The 16,110-nt window shown below is 44.1% G+C and overlaps 1 protein-coding gene across 8 annotated transcripts in view; it reads right to left on the reverse strand.

Moving 5' to 3' along the window:
* The window catches only part of chl1b (cell adhesion molecule L1-like b), a 74,539-nt gene extending 59,062 nt beyond the window's left edge, over window positions 1-15,477 (reverse strand). For 6 of the 8 annotated variants that reach the window (XM_014166366.2, XM_014166364.2, XM_014166369.2 and 3 more), the window contains exon 1: window positions 15,133-15,476. The gene's annotated coding sequence lies outside the window, so the exon portion shown is untranslated. Of the gene's footprint in view, window positions 1-15,132 lie in introns of all 8 variants that reach the window. The other 2 variants (XM_014166365.2, XM_014166362.2) reach the window with 1 other exon arrangement.
* Window positions 15,478-16,110: the final 633 nt, after the last annotated feature.

Consider the following 16,110-nt stretch of genomic DNA (forward strand, 5'->3'; position numbering starts at 1 on the left):
CTGAGAGACGCCACAGGAAACTGGCAGGGTCAATAGAACGACATAGAGTGCAGGCTGTCCATCCAATCAGGAGAGAGTCTCTGTCACCAAAGATTGATGGGAACATTTCCTGGCCTGTAGCCCCAGATATCAAAGCGGGATTTTTCTTAGATCACCTCTATTGATCTGTTTTTGTTTCAAAGCCATCGCCTGGAGCCTCACAGCCATTTCAAATCCTCTATGCACTGAGATTACACCAGCTTGTGGGAGGTCTATATATGTGCTGACTATTGAAAAATGTAAGTAAAGTCTGTTATTTTAATGAATTTGGAATTCAATTGGTTCTCTCAAGTCCCTATAGAGTAAACGAAACCAAGCACATATTTTCCATCTTTATATCTCTACTGATTCATCTATTTGAATGTGTTTCCATGGCATTACCATTCTATTGTTCTATGTTGTACCCCTCCCCTTCAGGAGATTTACTTCTTAGGTTTTGCATGCTGTTGGATCACTCCTCAAAACGACTAAAGCCTTAATCTTTTGAGCTTTTGCAAGCTGTCTTTAAGAAACTTTGTATGAAAAATATGTGCAACAACTCACTGGTATCTCTGAGGGAGATTGAAAGAGCCCCCACGCTCAATCACTCCCACATGAAGAAATACTATGGTAGAAATACTATGGTATAACATTTACGGTATAAATACTATGATATTCACTGTAGTGTTTTTGCAGACTTAAATTTTATTTATTTATTATTTTACCCCAATTTCGTGGTATCCAATTGGTAGTAGTTACAGTCTTGTCTCATCGCTGCAACTCCCGTACGGACTCAGGAGAGTCCGTACGGGACCCAACCAAGCCACACTGCACATCCAACCCAGAAGCCAGCCACACCAATGTGTCAGAGGAAACACCGTACACCTGGTCAGCGTGCACTGCACCCAGCCCACCACACGAGTCACTAGTGCACGATGAGACAAGGATATCCCTGCCGGCCAAACCCTCCCTAACCCAGACGACGCTGGGCCAATTGTGCACCGCCCAATGGTCCGCCCGGTCGCGGCCAGCTGCAACAGAGCCTGGACTTGAACCCAGAATCTCTGGTGGCAAAACTAGCACTGTGATGCAGTGCCTTAGACCACTGCGCCACCCGGGAGGCCGCAGACTTTAGTTTTTACAATAGTTAAAAATGTGTAGTGTTTTTGTGGACTGTAGTGTTTTTGCAAACATTACTGTAGTATTTACTACACATTTCTTTTGTATTCTACAGTATACTACAACATTATATAGTAAGTACCAGAGGTGTGGACTCGAGTCACATAACTTGGACTCGAGTGAGACTCAAGTCACAAATATGATGACTTGGACTCGACTTTGACTTTAACACCAATGACTCGTGACTTGACTTGGACTTGAGCCTTATGACTCGACCTGACTTGATATTCTCCCCAAGCCCAAATATAAAAAATTATGCTATTAAAAAAAGTGTGCAGCGCATAAACTCTTAATTTAACGGATTACAGTTTGAATCGGACAACAGCCAATCAAATTGTGCCAGCTGAGAAAAAGTTGTGCGTGGCAGTGCAGAGGAACGTCGGCGGGTAAATTCAGATGAAGCCCTTGGAAAGATGATACCCAGAATTATTATTTTCGGATATAAAGACAACGCTGTATCAACAAAAAACGGATTGCAACTTGCAAAACATGCGGGAAGAAAATTACAGACGGAGGCGCAACAATTTCCAACTTTGTTCGACATTTGAACCTGCACAAAGAACGGTAAGTCATGGCTAATATAGCCGACAGCAATATATTTTATTACTTTACTAGTGTATCATGTAGGCTAGCGTAAAGTTAAATTAATGAGCCTCTGCACAGTCAGTCAGTGTGGGAATGTGATCATTGCACCCAAGATTGAGCTACAACTGGCTAGGCAGTTGGTAGCCTAAATCCTGCCTGACGTTGCTAAAACAAGGTTAGGCAATTGTGTACAAGCCTACATCGCCCGATTGCGCCCCATAGCGATCCTCGATAGTCGATCACTATTGGGGGGGTGTGTCTTTCTCATGGCTACCCATGTATTTCCATGGAAATATAACGTTTATTTGGAAAGTAATAAATATATAGATATTTTTAAACGCATTCATGATTTGCGTAAATGTAATATACTAACTATTACTCTTGTTAAAAATATGAAATGGTATTACATTTGGTGAAGAGCACGCGTAGCACATTCATCTCCTGCACATCTATCACTCCAGTGTTTTATTGGTATATTGTAATTACTTCGCCACCATGGCCTATTTATTGCCTTACCTCCCTTATCTTACATCATTTGCACACACTGTATATAGACCTTTTCTACTGTATTATTGACTGAATGTTTGTTTATTCCATGTGTAACTCTGTGTTGTACATGTCGAACTGCTTAGCTTTATCTTGGCCAGGTCGCAGTTGTAAATGAGAACTTTTTCTCAACTAGTCTACCTGGTTAAATAAAGGTGAAAATGACTTGTTTAGGACTCGAAACTCAAAGTTAAAGACTTGAGACTTGACTTGATACTTGACGGTCTTGACTTGAGACTTGACTCGGACTTGCCTGTCTTGACTTGGGACTTGAGTGCTAAGACTTGAGACTTACTTGTGACTGGTAAAACAAAGACTTGGTCCCACATCTGGTAAGTTTCTACACATGATCGCGGGATACTACAGTTTGAAGTATAGTATTCTACAGTATACTACAGTTTACAATAGAATTCTATAGTATGTACTGTAGTGTTATATAGTATTATATATAGTATTATTATATTTCTGAGAGAGAAATATGGCACAGATGCTCTTTAGAGATGGTTTACTTTGAAAATAAGATAGGAAAGCCTAAGGGCACGTGTACGGGATTTCCTAAGTATAATGGCAACAAACAACATAAATAAAATAATTAGGGTCTGTTTACTCTTTCATCATCCTCCATAAAAGGAATAACACAATTTGTTTTCAGAGTACTTTTAAAGGCCCAATGCAGCTGTTTTTTTTTTTTACATCAAATATTTTCTGGGTAACAATTAAATACCTTACTATAATAGATTTCCATTAAAATGGGCAAAGTAGCTTTTTAGCGAAAAACTATTTCTCAAGCAATGACTTAGCTAGGACTGTCTGGAGTGGTCAAATTGGGGAGGGGGAAACGGAATACTAGCTGTTATTGGAACACTTTTTGTTATTGGTCTAATAAGCAATTGACCGCATGGTGATGTCACCATGGAAAGCCAAAACATGCCCATGCAAACCTGCAACTATCAGAAGTAACACCAATGAAATTGTTTCACACTTTCACAGTGTTAGTTTCATCAGCAGTACAATATAATATAAAACACAGGAAAAAAATATGTTTCCCCATATACCCAAGCTCTTTCCTCAAATAACAAGCATGACTCCAGTAGAGCCAATCTGTTGAATTGCACTGATTAGCTAATGCAGTTAAACACTACTTACCACAGAGATTGCCCTCCGTTATGATCAATTCTTTACCAAAATGGCATATTAGAACAGCAAATGTAAATTTGGACTAAAGCCTTTGTCTTTTTAAGTATTAATGAGATAAGTCCATAGCACAACATGATGAAGACATTTTAAGTTGTAAAGTGTTAAACAATAGCAACAGGTGGCATTTACTGTTCATACTATCCCAAAGCCTTGTTAGGCAGGTTTCCATTGACCCAGGTTTATTCCACAAAAGTAATGTTGCAACAAAAATAATGTTTCTTTGCAGGACAAGGATTGTCCCGACTTTAATGAATGCCTGAATTGCTTTGTCTTGTTTTTCTGGTTGGCTGGATGCAAATTTCACGTCTTGTTTTTCCTGGTTGGCTGGATGCAAATTTCACGATCCAATTATTTCAGATCTACAGGAGTACAGGAGTGCAAGTTTCTGTGCAAGACTGTGGCGATACGTTGGCACATGAGAATTATGCTTACTTGAGATATGAAACAGGCTGTTGCCAATTTATTAATACACCATTTATTGGGGGGGGTGACGTCATTACGTCCAGCTATTTTTAACGACACAAGACAGTTCAATGGAAATACACTGTAGCATGCAAAAAATAACTGGAGAAGTTAATGGAAACATAGTAAATGATGTGTGCAGAGAGAGGTTTCTACCTAAATTAGGGATATATGAGATACTGATTAGGAGGAAAGACACCATGTGGTTTTATCAAGACTGGGCCCCCTAACCCACTGACAGAAATAAAAACTCTGGCCTCACTCACTTACTTAGACACACCTGCAGTCAATTCACACAAAACCACTCCCCTGGCCCTAGCAAAACCTAGCAGTAAACACTGGAAAGTGATAGGTGGCAGGCTAACTTACAATCCAATCAAATGTAGCGCAATAAGAATAAATGGCTCCAGCCAGGAGTTTTGGTATTTACCCCAAGAATCTGGAGTTGGAAAAATAATGAGGTCAAAGGGTCTCCACTGCTCTGCAGGTGGTCTCACGGTTAGATCAGTAGAAATGGGCAGAAGAGTTACTCGCAAGCTGACAAATGATGCTGGGTCTTGACCAGTTTGGCAAGGCTTTTACTCAACATTTTCCATGTCTGGGGGAGAGAACATTAAGAAATAGACTATTGCTGTGTTCTGGCTGTCCACCAGTATGCCAAGGACTGACACAAAGATGTTCAGAAACCCATTAAATATTCTGGCAAATCTCCAAAATGGAAGTTCATGGCCAAGCAGTCAAGTTTAACATTGTAGACATGTAAAATGTATTTTATCATTTAAAAAACTGCACCAAAACATTCAGTTGATTGCTGATGAATCTTAGGGTGTCATATAATTGTGAATTGAGCTGGGGAAATCAACTACAATTCTGCTATGATAAATGAGAATCCCTGAAAGCACACATTCAATTGAAATGATAAAGTCTTCTGTTTCCAGCTGCTGTGCTTCAGTAACATTAACCAACTCTAACAAACATAAATTAATACAGGGGAGAACGACTTCCCCCTCTCATTGAAGCCCCGAAGTTCAAGGCCGACCGTGGTACTGCTGGCACTGTTTTCAGAAAACATGATCCCCCATTATAGTGAATGGGAAAATGACTATCTTCGTGGTCAATCTCTGAGTAAATAAAAAAAAACTATTTTGAAGACAGTCATGGCACCAATAATTGCATCTCTTACACCAGATGTATGTCCTTGAACCGATTATTTAAAAAGCTCACACAGAAGGAGTTATAAGGATCATTTAGTTGCTAATGGCAGCCTGCAGTACCTTGGTCAGCCTGCAAAGTTAATGTTAATTTAAAAAAATATATATTTTACCCCCTTTTTCTCCACAATTTCATGATTCCAATTGCAATCCAATCATAATCTTGTCTCATCGCTGCAACTCCCCAATGGGCTCGGGAGAGGAAAAGGTCGAGTCATGTGCCCCCCGAAATATGACCCGCCAAGCCGCGCTGCTTTTTAACACCTGCTCACTTAAACCGGAAGCCAGCTGCACCAACATGTCGGCAGAAACACCGATCAACTGACGACTGGCCAAACCCTCCCCTAACCCGGACGAAGCTGGGCCAATTGTGCGCCACCCTATGGGACTCCCGATCACGGCCAGTTGTGGCTAGAGGTTGACCGATTATGATTTTTTTTTCAACGCCGATACCGATACCGATTATTGGATGGCCAAAAACAGCCCATACCGATTAATCACCCGATATTTTTATTTATTTATTTGTAATAATGACAATTACAACAATACTGAATGAACACTTACTTTAACTTAATATAATACATCAATAAAATCTATTTAGCCTCAAATAAATAATGAAACATGTTCAATTTGGTTTAAATAATGCAAAAACAAAGTGTTGGAGAAGAAAGTAAAAGTGAAATATGTGCCATGTAAAAAAGCTAACGTTTAAGTTCCTTGCTCAGAACATGAGAACATATGAAAGCTGGTGGTTCCTTTTAACATGAGTCTTCAATATTCCCAGGTAAGAAGTTTTAGGTTGTAGTTATTATAGGAATTATAGGACTATTTCTCTCTATACGATTTGTATTTCATATACCTTTGACTATTGGATGTTCTTATAGGCACTTTAGTATTGCCAGTGTAACAGTATAGCTTCCGGCCTTCTCCTCGCTCCTACCTGGGCTCGAACCAGGAACACATCGACAACAGCCACCCTCGAAGCAGCTTTACCCATGTAGAGCAAGGGGAAAAACTACTCCAAGTCTCAGAGCGAGTGACGATTGAAACGCTATTAGCGCGCACCCGGCTAACTAGCTAGCCATTTCACATCGGTTACACCAGCCTAATCTTGGGAGTTGACAGGCTTGAAGTCATAAACAGCGCAGTGCATTGCGAATGGCTGCTGGCAAACGCACGAAAGTGCTGTTTGAATGAACGCTTACGAGCCTGCTGCTGCCTACAATGGCTCAGTCAGACTGCTCTATCAAATCATAGACTTAATTATAACATAATAACACACAGAAATACGAGCCTTAGGTCATTAATATGGTCGAATCCGGAAACGATCATCTCGAAAACAAAATGTTTTTCCTGTCAGTGAAATACGGAACTGTTCCATATTTTATCTAACGGGTGGCATCCCTAAGCCTAAATATTCCTGTTACATTGCACAACCTTCAATGTTATGTCATAATTATGTACAATTCTGGCAAATTTCTGATTGTTATGAAAACTTGAAAATCGGCCCTAATTAATCGGCCATTCCGATTAATCGGCCGACCTCTAGTTGTGACACAGCCGGGGATCGAACCCCAGGCTGTAGTGACACCGCAAAGCGGCGATGCAGTGCCTTAGACTGCTTCGCCACTCGGGAGGCCAGCCTTCAACTTGAGATACACAATGAGTGGGGGCAGCACTGAGCTAGACTGCAACGTCCTGGACTAGCTCAAACTGCGCATGTTATGTCTTCATGAGACGCCATCTTAGCAAGATAAAACCAACTTCCAATGCGCTATTGATTCTTCACCCCGGGAGGTTGGTGGCTCATGGTAATGGCTGGAGTGGAATAAGTGTAATGGTATCAAATACATCTAACACATGGTTTCCAAGCGTTTGATACCATTCCATTTACTTCCTTCCAGATATTATTATGAGCTGCCCTCCCCTCAGCAGCCTCCACTGGTCTTCACATAGGAATGAATGTTTTCACGTAATCGATATACAGTCATTGGGACAGTAGCACACAGCAATCACTGCACCTTCAAACTGAGAGAAGATGAAGATTTTACACATGGCAACCCATTCAACTATTAAGCATGCCCTCCTTGATTCATTATTCTAATTATGGTTGATACGTGCTCTGACTCTAGGCATGGCTGAGCCAGTAAACAGGCTCTTGCTATGCAGAGCAGTACACTTTCGGATGCTGGTGTATAGCTTATCACACCCAGTGATCCTACATCTAGCATGTATCTCCATCATAAGCTGAGAGTCCCAGGCAGCCAGGCGTCTGCTCTGCTTACAGCCCCCAGCAGAGCTCCACGCTGTGTAATGAGGTCCCAGAGGACCGCTGCCCTCACACCAGGCTCTGTCTTAGGGACAGACATTACAACGTCTCCCCCTACAGATGACGGCTGGGGCTTTTATTAGGGACATATCTCATTTCAAACAAAACAGGAGTTACATTTTAATATTATGGGAAGCTGCAAAATGGTGAGCACACGCGGGTTAGGCAATTATGGTGGAGCACCTGGTGCTTGTGTTTGTGTACACTTGGATGTATGGGGTCACTGTGCATACAGTTGATGTTTGTTGGCGTCTGTCTACCCACCAGATTCATTCAACAACAACGCCATATGGTTGTGTGTACAACATGCACCTATTTTCATTGCCCATACAATACAGTTGGTACGAGGAAAGTTATACTCTATTACATAGCAACGCATGTAGTAGATGTTAAACATGAGCCTCATGTATCCTTTGTGTAGTCAATATTCTCCTAAATTACACTCCCCATTATCCTTAGTGGTTTACATGACATTTACCCATCAACTGAGAGTGAAGGAAGGGGGAACTTTCTGCTACCTCATCGTATCATGCTACTTGAGACAATGGCTCTTAACCTTGTCCAGATCTGCCTGTCCCCAAGCCTGTCTGTCACATCTGTCCTGTCCTCCTCCGTCCTGTCTGCTCTTCTACACCTCATCCCTAGGGGTGCCTTGTAACCTTGCCCATGCAACCAACACAATACCCTCTGCGGGAACACAGCCGAGGAGACTGTGATCCCCCTCTATTCCATTCAGGACATTTGTCACTTTTATGTCTTTGCTCTTTGTTCAGTATTTTTCAATACTCATGAGTTATCTGGAATGAGACTACAATTAAACTGGGAATAATGGTGATATTCTGCTGGCTTTCATTCGGGTTCATACAGATGTAGGATCATAATTTGAGCCAGTTTGCTACAGCAGGAAAATAATCCTGCAGCAACAGGAAACGTGAATTATTATGTGGATTATAATTCATGGAGATTTATTGTAGTTCATCCAAACCAAGTCTGACATTTTAAAGTGGAAATTACACACTTTAAAAGCCATTTGAAACCTTGAATACACTACAAGTTTGCATTTCTCAGCAACAAAAGAGTGATCAAATGAAGATCCTACCTCTGTTACTACTTACTCTTTATGCTAAGGCTGTTGGGTTTTGCTGTACCTTTGAGGACCTTATGGATACTCTGGCCTTTTCATTGTGTGTTTTTTAACATATACTGTATTAGATTCACTTGTGAAAATTCAGACCACCACAAAACAAAAAGCACTATAAATCTGAATGATAATAGGCATGCAGGGCTAGAGTGGCTCAGGGCTAGATTGTAAATCCTGCTCTTTCAGAAAGGCAATGCACAGTTGGCTCAAACGGCATCCAATAAAACCTAATCCTATTGGTTGTGGTTCTCATTCCTATGAAAACATTGCAAGATGAAAAATGCAAACATGATTTTGTGGATTTGTTTTTCATAAAACTGTACAAAATTGTATTTGAAGCTGCCATTTTCACCATGTATTGAGGCAGAACAAGTAAGATGCTGCCTGTTTCATTGAGAAAAGGGGAAAGACGATTTATTTCTCATGGAAAAGCCTTTCACAAATAGCCTAAGGCACCATGAAGGGGAGACATGTCTAATATGGAGCTGTGAATGCCTCTGCCAGGACATAACAATAACCACAAACTGCCTCTCTCTGAAAGAACACATGACAACATCTGAGATATGACAAGCTTGTAAGCCTATAGCCACGAGCAAATGATAATCCGGACTGCAATAAACCAAGTGCACTGAATGGGACAGGGCTTCACTCTCTGCAATGGCATATCCTTTAGTCATGTCACATGGAGAATGATAGCCCCAGCCAATGCCTTAAGCATGGAAGTGTACAGGGGACCTTGCCAGTGAGAGAGACCAGCCTCCTATCTCCCTCTCACTGGGTTGTTCCGGGAAAGGAACCCCTGAACATGTGCGATAACATTGACCTCATTGCAGGTTTGTCCTTCAGTGTTAGGTTTGAAGATGAATTGTCCGTGCAGAGCAGACTGCCATTGATCATGTTCACCCAGTGTCCCCAACAATACAGCAGCCTGTTAAAGGTGATCGCCAACTCTTATCATTGCATCTTCATCATCCCCCACCTGTCACGGGTGTCATAGGGATTGGACCAAAACGCAGCGGGAACATGTAAACTCATCTTGTTATTTTATTAAAGAAGGAAAACAAAAGAAACACGTATACAAAAACAACAAACGACACTAAACAGTCCCGTCAGGTGCACGAACACAAAACAGGAAATAACTACCCACAAATCCCATAGAAAAAACACCCCTCTTAAATAGGACCTTCAAGTAGAAGCAAAGAGGAGCAGCTGCTTCCAACTGAAGGTCCACCCAATAAACACCACATAGAAATAGACATACTAGAACTAACATAGAAATAGACTAACATAGAACATAGCCCAACAAACCCCGAAATGCTCTAAACAAACACCTCATGCCACGCCCTGACCAAAATACAATAACAAACAACCTCTTTTACTGGTCAGGACGTGACAGTACCCCCCCCCAAAGGTGCAGACCCCGGAAGCTCCTCACACAAAAATTAAACACAAAAATTAAACCCCAAAACAAAAATAATCCTAACTAAAGGGAGGGAAGGGAGGGTGGCCACCGTCACCGACGGTTCTTGTGCTACATCCCCAACCTCCTACTACGGAGGTGGCTCAGGCTCCGGCCTTACTACCTAACCTGTCCACCCCTGCTAAATGCTTATTATATTTTACCCCTCCCGAAGTCTCTGGGCTATGGCGCATCGCTGAAGACCTCGGGCTGATGCGCGTCGCTGGAGACCTCGGACTGGAGGGTGACTCTGGGAGCTCCGGACTGGAGGGTGACTCTGGGAGCTCCGGACTGGAGGGCGACTCTGGGAGCTCCGGTTCCGGACTGTAGGGCGACTCTGGGAGCTCCGGTTCCGGACTGTAGGGCGACTCTGGGAGCTCCGGTTCCGGACTGTAGGGCGACTCTGGGAGCTCCGGTTCCGGACTGTAGGGCGACTCTGGGAGCTCCGGTTCCGGACTGTAGGGCGACTCTGGGAGCTCCGGTTCCGGACTGTAGGGCGACTCTGGGAGCTCCGGTTCCGGACTGTAGGGCGACTCTGGGAGCTCCGGTTCCGGACTGTAGGGCGACTCTGGGAGCTCCGGTTCCGGACTGTAGGGCGACTCTGGGAGCTCCGGTTCCGGACTGTAGGGCGACTCTGGGAGCTCCGGTTCCGGACTGTAGGGCGACTCTGGCTGCTCCGGTTCCGGACTTTGGGCCGTCTCTGCTGGCTCCGGACTGTGGGCCGTCGCTGTCGGCTCCGGACTGTGGGCCGTCACTGCTGGCTCCGGACTGTGGGCCGTCACTGCTGGCTCCGGACTGTGGGCCGTCTCTGCAGGCTCCGAACTGTGGGCCATCTCCAGATGGGGTACTGTCGCCGGAAGCTCTGGACGGGGCACTGTTGCCGGACACTCTGGACGGGGCACTGTTGCCGGACACTCTAAACAGGGCACTGTTGCCAGAAGCTCTGGACGGGGACTGCGCACTGAAGGCCTGATGCGTTGGGCTGGCTTAGGAGGCGCCAGACTAGGGACACGCACCACAGGGCTAGTGCGAGGAGCAGGAGCAGGACGAGCTGGACTGGGCTGACGCACTGGAGGCCTGGTGCGTGGGGCTGGTACTGGAGGTACCAAACTCGAGACACGCACCCCAAGGCTAGTGCGAGGAGCGGGAACTGGATACACCGGGCCATGAGTAGGCACTGGAGGTCTGGAGCGCACCTCCTGCACAACCCGTCCTGGCTGGATGGTAATAGTAGCCCTGCACGAGCGGAGTGCTGGCACAGGGCGAACTGAGCTGTGCAGAGGCCTGATGGCTGCCGTGCGTAAAGCAGGCGTAGGGTAGCCTGGACCTAGGAGGCGCACTGGTGGCCAGATGTGCTGCGCAGGCATCCTCCTTCCAGGCTGGATGCCCACTCTAGCACGGAACTTGCGAGGGGCTGGGATCGCTCGCACCGGACTGTGTGTGCGCATGGGCGAGATCGTGCGCACTTCCGCATACACCGGCGCTCTCCACTCCACACGCTCCCCATAATAAGCACGGGGAGTTGGCTTAGGGCTCACCCTTGGCCCAGCCAAACTACCCGTGTGCCCCCCCAAAAATAAATTATTGGGGGTGCCTCTCAGGCTTCCTTGCTAGCCGTGTCCCAGCATAGCATTCTCTGTTCTCTCCAGCCTTCCTCCATGGTCCTTCTCCCGCTAGTATCTGCTCCCATGTCCATGATTCCTTATAGCTCTGCTGCTGCTCCTTCCTCCGCTGCTTGGTCCGTTGGTGGTGGGTAGTTCTGTCACGGGTGTCGTAGGGATTGGACCAAGACGCAGCGGGAACGTGTAAACTCATCTTCTTATTTTATTAAAGAAGGAAAACAAAAGAAACACGTATACAAAAACAACAAACGACACTGAACAGTCCCGTCAGGTGCACGAACACAAAACAGGAAATAACTACCCACAAATCCCATAGAAAAAACACCCCTCTTAAATAGGACCTTCAATTAGAAGCAACGAGGAGCAGCTGCTTCCAACTGAAGGTCCACCCAATAAACACCACATAGAAATAGACATACTAGAACTAACATAGAAATAGACTAACATAGAACATAGCCCAACAAACTCTGAAACACTCTAAACAAACACCCCCTGTCACGCCCTGACCAAACTACAATAACAAACAACCCTCTTTTACTGGTCAGGATGTGACACCACCCAACCCCTCCAAGGCTGAATGGACAGAATCATTCCTTTGCCGCTATCTCTACCCAAGTCTATTTTAAAAGTATCATAACAAGAACGGATACTGTATCCACATTTCCAGAAAAGCAGGCAGGGATTATGGAGAACGATAAATGAATATTTCATGTAACCAAACATATTTCCAGAACATACAGGGCAGATTGCTTCTTCCTCCTGTCACCAGCAGTAAACATGAAAGAGGAGGGCTCAGGCAGAGCTGCAGCACTGTGAACACTGCCTGCACTAAAGGGAGCAGGAGTTGTCACTGTAATAGCTTGTACCGACGGAAGTTCAATTAAGCCTGGGTACTTGCTAGGCTCCACCACACCTTCCAACACACTGTCGATACGATACAGAGTCTGCTGTCTGGAGTACAGCTAGGCGTGTCACAATGTTTCATATAATCAGTGTTTATGATATCGGTATCTGTTCCTGGGTCAGTATAATTGCTCTCTCTGTCACAGTCCAGGGAGGGTCAAGAAAGGCTAATCTGTGTTATCTATCGCCAGTGTTTTAGAGATGAAGGGATAAAGGGGCATCATCAATGGGCAATTACATCTGTACAGCAATTCATCTCTGCTTCCTGTTGTCAAGCTCATCTCTAATCTCTAATAGTAGCCTGTGTGTGTAATACGGATTCCATCAGTCAGGAGGGTACCGGTAGAATAATGGAGTGTCTCTCTCTCTCTCTCTTTCCCTCTTCTTCCCCACCCTCTCTCTCCCTCCCTCTTCTTCCATCTCCCTGTCTCTCCCTGTCTCTCTCTCTTCCTCCCACTTCTCTCTCTCTCTTTCTCATTCTCTCTCTCTCACACACACACACACACACACACACACACACACACACACACACACACACACACACACACACACACACACACACACACACACACACACACACACACACACACAGTGTGTCTCTCACAGCTTCAAAAGTCATGCTGTCTCAGGAGGCATTGCTTATTTGTATTAGGGATTGCATGTAAATGAAAAGGCAATGCAGCAAACGTAGTTACAGGCACAGGTGTGTGTTTGTATGACTGACTGTATTCTGGTCTGTGTATGGAAGAGAGAGTAAGGGAATGAAATGGATGTTGTCTGAGTTTTTTAGAGTCTACTGTTCAGTCTTCAAACTACGTTGAATGTCTATGCTAGTAGCTTTACTACCCCGACACAATCTGGTATTTTTCATGCACTTTCTTTACCTAAAAACAAAATAGGCATGAAATCTGGTCCGGTCGGAGTCGCATGTTAAGTGGTGAGAGATGTTGCCGTGGCTGACCTGGACCTGAAGGGAGTTGGTGGTGGAGCCCTTCCTTGTCCAATTACACTGGACTTCATTCAAGTTGTTCGGTGAGAAGTATTCGACCTACATTTAGGCACAAAGCACAAGTGGCCTGAATACTGAGAGGCTTGGGACGACGCGCGATCCGCGATGCCATGAGAGGCTCCATCTTTAGCGTGGAATAATAACGAGCTACCTGGTTCAGCACGACATCCCTACAGGATATCACACTTCAGGTGGTATAAACTCTTTGTACATACATACTGCAGGATCTAGGTATAGGCCCATCAATCCACATTGGATGTGCCTGGCCACCTTTACCTGAGAAAGGGGTAAAAATAACTTGCCTTTTTTTCTTCTTCTTCTTGGGGAACAGGCTGATTTGTCCAGAAATGGAAGTGTGACCTTCGCAAGGTCCCTCTAATTGATGTGGCTTGGCAAGTGTTGCTGCACACAAGCACAAGATGAAGAAGAATGGAAGCATATCAAAACAGGTTTTCCTCTTAGGTTCTCCAAGCACGTAATCCCCAAGAGGCACTGTACTGTGTGTTGGGAAACAACCGACCAAAATGTTTACTACTTAGTTGTTTTAATGACTAAAAGCACATTCTGAGAGGAACCACTGAGGCAAAACAATGCGTGCTTCATTATGCTGTACATACTGGTATCTTTAGACTCGCACAAAAACGAATCATCACCACCGGGTTCTATCTTGCTCAAAATCAATTATGAAATGTAGAGGCTCCAATAAAAGCAATCTGCTGCTTCAAATGTGACTTACATTGGACGCGTTAAAGACAAATCACTCATCATATTGTGAGGCCATGTGCTCTCCACAAACAACACTTGCCTCATAATCCATAGCAATGCATATGACGGAGATGAATTTCCTTGATGGAGAAAAGTAGCTCACAGTGGCAGATGACATTAGGGGCAGCGGTCAGTTTCTCCCCATGCCCCCAATAACAAATTAGATATAAGGTGTCCATAGGGTTTCCCGAAATTGTCTGGGCTACCATTCCAAGTTGTGAAAAAAACGTTGAAATTCTGCACTATTGACTCAGCATCCCTGCCAACAATAGTATTGCTATGCAACATAAAACACTATGCATGCTGTGTGATCAATGGATATTGTTTTAAGAAATCCATGTAGATGTAAGTGAAATCAATAAGATGAACGCATGTAAACCAACATTGTTTATAATGGCATTACATTGGCAATAGAGACATCCATTCTAGGCTACAGCTAGTGGCATTAGCGTATGAGTGATTTGTATATTCACTCTGACGTGTTCTATTTTATTCTACAAGTCATTCTTCGATGATAGGCAATTCGCTATAGGCTATCTTAGTAGCCTACTTGATACACCGGCTATGATTATTTATGCTTGCCAACTTTGGAGCAAAGTATCACAAAATTACGAACTAATGAACAAGACCAGATCAGGGAGAAAAACATTTATGCATTTACCGTAAATATATACAAAGATAGATTTGCGAAAGTAAATACACTTACTTTTTTTAAGAGCAGTTCCTATCGTTCAAGCAGTTTGCAGAGGTTGAATTTCGTTCACAGCCGCCTGAGATACTTATCGCTACTGAATCTCAAAACGTGCGCAATTGGTCAGACGGAACTAGAATGACACGAGAACGCTTTCTTCACCGTAGATGCTATCGCTCCCCCTGAAAAAAAAGAAAAAAGGAGAAGTAATAGGTTTTCTTTTACAAAGACATTCAGAGAGAGGGACCCTATCGCTGTCAATAGCTTTTAGAAATCCATGGCAACCGAGAAAACCCTCCACAACTTCTCAACGGTGTGACCGGGTTAAAACAACCTCAATGACAGCAACGTTATTGCGCGAGCAAAATGGGCAGGCAGGTTTCTGTGTGTGTGTGTGTGTGGGGGGGGGGGGTTGACAGCCACCTCGAATGAAGACATACAGTATATTGAATGGGAGGAAAATTGAATTGAAATTGTGAGTGCAAATCAGAGGTAAAGGGAATTAGAATTGTGAATGTGATCAAACAACTTCACAGAATATGGCAGATAGATTATCCAAGGGCATGGGTGGTATAGGTTTGTATAGGAACCACATAATGCAGGTAGGCTATTAATGAGCCACACAATACAAATAATAAAAAAAAAAAATACATTCACATAATTTGTGTCGATATGTCAACAGCTAATTCCCAATGTATGAGAACCTAACGGTCATATTAGGGAGGGAGACGCCATACTACTCCCTGTGGGGAGGGATTGTTTCACAACCTCAGACAGCAGCAGCAACATCATTAAAGCACTTGCTCAATCTCTGTGCCACTGATCAGCTGTGTGGGGTGGGGGAGGTCAGGTAGCGATCAAATTAGCTTTTCAACCTCCGCCATATTACTGGGTGCTAATTTGGATTTTCAGGAGACACCTGCCATCTAAGCTCTGCTCAGTGATGAGTAACATGCTGTAACAAATTAGAAATGCATGCTGTCAACTAGGTTA

The sequence above is a fragment of the Salmo salar genome, chromosome ssa22 (genome assembly GCF_905237065.1).
Source record: "Salmo salar chromosome ssa22, Ssal_v3.1, whole genome shotgun sequence".
NCBI classification, from domain to species: Eukaryota; Metazoa; Chordata; class Actinopteri; order Salmoniformes; family Salmonidae; genus Salmo; species Salmo salar.